Genomic DNA, 4,195 nt, shown 5'->3' on the forward strand with positions numbered 1-4,195 from the left:
ATCCCTCTGGGCGACGCGGCCGCGATGCGGAGAGCCTGGCTCCTCGCGGGGACCGTAAACCGGCAGACGTTTGAACGCTCCCGAGGGCTGGCGCGGTAATTTTACCTCTGTTTTAATTTTAACTCATCCTGAGCAGTGCCGAGAACCTGCGTTCCCATGATGGAGAGGAGCCCGGTCCCCTCCGCCAGTTCGGTGTTGGGTTCTTCCGTCTTTAATAGAAAAGTGGACGGTTTTGCTGGGAAAAGGCTTTTCTAACGTTGAAATTAGCAGCAGCCTCAGTCGCCTCCTCGACACGTCCTTGTGGCGGATGCTCCTGCGCCAGGGGACCTGGAGTGGGACGGGGGGACATCCTGCGGCTCTCCCTGCTCCGGGCGCTGCGGCAGAGCCGCTCGGGACAGCGAGGTGACGCCACACAGCATTTGGGATGTCCCTGGGCTGGTGATGGTCGGAGCGAGCATTCCCGCTTGGTCCTGCCTCCTTCCCCAGAGCCGGTGCGTGGGATCGGCCCTGGGATTTTGGGGGATGTCCTGCATCCCTCATCGAGGGCAGCTCCTCCTGCCCAGGGGTGCCAAAGCTGGAACCCTCAAGGCACCAAGTGTCGCTGCTTCCACCTGCCCATCCCACAGATGCCGTGGCAAAGGCTCCAGCGGCAGCGGGGCGACGTCTGTCCCCAAACCTGCTCCAGACCAGAGCAAGAAGCAAATCCCAGAGGTATCCTGCCACCCCATGGGTGGGAGAAGGGAGCACGGGCTGGTTCCTAACACACAGCCTGAATGGAAAAGAGAAAAATCCCCCAGGCGCAGATTTCCCAGGGTTTGGGCGGCTCCGTGTCTCTCCGGGGAGCTCAAACCGAAAGCGGAAGCACGGAGGCCCCTGCCAGCACAGCTCCTCACCCGCCGGACCCGGATACGGAGCCCAGCGCCCGGCCAGCTCTAGCCCAGCCTGGGGGTCCTGGGCCACCTCGGCCAGTTTAACCCGCAGGGAGCGAACGGACCCTGCTTCTCGCTGCTTTTAAAGGGCTGATCCAGGGTGAGAACACATCCCAGACAGATGGGACTGGGGCTTTCTTGGAGTCTGCAGGGAGATCATAGAATCATAGAATTCTATGAGATCTGGGCTTTTGAGGCAGATGCTGCTGTAAACGCATTTTCTGAGCAGGCCGGGACAGGGAAGGGAGCTCTCCCCAAGCTCCTTTAACACCCCGGTGCTTTAATCCTGCGCAACGAGACGTATTTATAAATAAAAGAAAATGAAACATCCACCCGACAAAGCAGACTCCAAGCAAGAGCAACAGTCCCCAAAGGGAAGATTTATCCAAGGTCTTTCAGGATAGACAATTAAGCGAGGGCAATGCGAGAAAGACAATAAATCCAGGGAGACAAATGAAGGGCAAGGAATATCACCCCTGCCAACACCGCCAGGCTTTCCCCCCCTCCCAGCACTTGCAGCTTCCAGCCTCATTTTCTCCTCCAGCAGGAAAAGGGACCATTTTAATGTGCTCAAGACCGTGTTGAAAAAACCGGGGGCTTGGGGGACTTCAAACATGATTTTTCTTGCCTGAGGGCTCCATCCCTCTTTCCCCGGATGATGTCTCCTGGTTAACAAGGGCATATCCACATCCAGCTCTTCCAGCGCCCTTTGATATTTAATAGGCTGGGTTCCAGCGCAGCCCAGGACGCCGGCGCTCGCGGCAGCCGTGAGCTGCTTCGCGTTAGGAAATTACAGCCCCGCTGCGAGCGCCGGGTGAATTCACTTATGGGAGAGAAGGGGCTCAGCCTTTCCAACTCCGGCATCGCTTCCCCCTGTGGCTCTTCCCTCTTTTTGGCCCTTGCTTGGCAAATCCTCCTCCTGTTACTTCCCTGCCCAAGCGGGAGCTGCTAATTGGTACCCGAAAACGGCTGCGGGGTGGCACGGAGCAGGTTACTGTCTCTTCAGCTGAAGGATGCCTTGCCTCCGGGCGAGCGCCGGAGCCACTCGGGATGAATATTAACCAGCGAGGAGAAGCACACGGAGAGCACCACGCTGGCAGGACGTGTGGGATTTTACACGGAGGCTTTTTCATTTAGCAGAGAGTGGTTTTACGATCGCCAAGGGTCTTGAATTCCCCCCTTTACCCTGGGAACAGGATTCCCAAGCACTCAGCTTAAATAAACGGGGCTGGAAGGCCCCGACCGGGCGCTGAGCTGCAGGTCAGCCCACACACGCCACACACGCGTGCCCAGAGCAACGGCCCCGAGTCTGGGGGCGACAGGGAGAGGGACTTAAACCCCCCACACCTCCCCGAGGCGAAAAATGCCTTTAGCTGGGCTCTTCAAAACCACCCACCCAAGGAACCCACACTCCCCCCAACGTGTTTCCACCCCCTTTGCGATCCCAGGAGCGGGGCAGAGCCGTACCGAGCAGCCCCCCGTCTTTCGGGCGCGTGCACGGAGCACCCCGCGCCCCCCAAAACAGGATAACCCAGCAGTGACCTCCAGAACTCACAGGGCTGAGCATATCGATGCCCAGAAGAGGCTGGGAGGGGGATACGGGCTCGCTCTGCCCAGGAGGCTCAGCATCCCGACTCTCCCCAGGACCTCATGCTCCAATTCGGGCGGTCCCAAGTGGGAATGGGTCCCGGCAGCTCCCAGCCACGGCTAAGGGGCAGCAATCCTGCTTCCCACAAGGCCAGGCTTTCCCATCATTTTTTAAACAACCGCGTCTACCCCAAAATAATAGAGATCTAGACACGGGTTTAGAGTTTTCCTGTTGGTTGGAAGACATCTCAGCCAGGTTTGCAGGAAAACGAGTCAAAATGTGGCGCATCCTTAAACGAAATCCCGCTGGGAGCCGGTCAACGTTCTTAGCCAGAGCTTGCACCTACGTCTGCGGATCTGGCCTGAAATTCAGGGCTGTCAAGTGCCAAAACCCACAGGGGGGAGGGTCAGCGGTGCCCACGGAGGGGACACCAGCCACGCAGAGGGTCCCCCACGGCCCCGGCATCACTTGGGCCACTTGGCAGGAGTTTGCTGTCATATATTTTGGCTCAGAAAGGCCCATTTTCCCGCTCCCTCTGCCCTTTCAAAACCAAAGACCAGGGTGGGGACCAGGTTTTGGTTGCACTGCGGCTTCGCCCCGAGGAAATAAGAATAGAGGGGTTTACCAGACCCTGGTGAGAAATAGGAATAAAGGGGTTTTCCAGGATACAGCCCTTGGTGGTGGGGCAAGAAAAACAAGCGTCCTTCCGCAGTTGGCTCGCTCAGAGATCCCGGCGATCTCCAGCCCGGGGCCGGAGCCAACACCAGGGGTTAACGACTCAGCGTCCGAGGAAAGCCAGCAGCCCTGACCCCGTTCAGAGGACAACGGGAACTCCTGGGAGCTGGGCTGGGCTCCCATGAAGTGTCCCCAAAGTCCACGGCTTGGAGCTTTCTGCTCATGGACTGCAGGAAATGTGAGCCCGTAGCTGAGCCGCCTTCCTCCGTTCCTGCTTTCTCCCAGCCCAACGAGCACTGGAAACAGGATTATTCCCCTCGGCAGCTTGGCCAGTGGTTGGAAGGATGCCGGAACGGTGCGGAGCACATCAAACAAGGGGTGCAGGGCAACGAGGGGGCAAACCTGGCTGCCCCAGCATCCTCGCTCAGTGTTTTATCAGCGTAGGATGCCCGCAGATCCGAAGGGATTACAGATCCCACCTTATCCGCAGCACTTGAGGGAAGGGATCGGAGAAAGCTCGGCTTGCTGGAGGCCCCAGAGCCGCCCGACAGCTCCAGGGAGTTTGGACAAGGCTGGGCTCTGCTCACGGTGGGACCAGCAGCCGTCGTCGGGCGACGGCCACAGGTCTCGCTCATGCGGCTTTGACACCTCGGGAACTCAAGCACATTCCGGAGGGTGTCGGGTGATTTACACGCCCTCCCAGGTTACCCTGGGAAGATAAATCAGATTTTTAAGCCCTTGTTTTAAACCTTTCACTAGTCTGACCTGGACCAGACCTCGCTAAATGAGATCCGTTGCTTTAGGGCTCCCCTGCAACGTCCCGCCAGCCCCGGCGAGGTCGGGAATCACCACCTTCTCCGACCGCCGGCCTCGGCAGCGTCTGGGGCGCGTTAAGGCAAAATCACTTGCACGTGGAGCGTGAGGAGGGGGCGATTGCCGTGCGGCTGCCCCGCAGAACCGAGCTGGGGAGAGGTGTGGAGGAGGCAGGACGTGCGGAGGTGGC

This window comes from Eurypyga helias, unplaced genomic scaffold (genome assembly GCF_000690775.1).
Source record: "Eurypyga helias isolate BGI_N326 unplaced genomic scaffold, ASM69077v1 scaffold23105, whole genome shotgun sequence".
In the NCBI taxonomy this organism is placed as follows: domain Eukaryota; kingdom Metazoa; phylum Chordata; class Aves; order Eurypygiformes; family Eurypygidae; genus Eurypyga; species Eurypyga helias.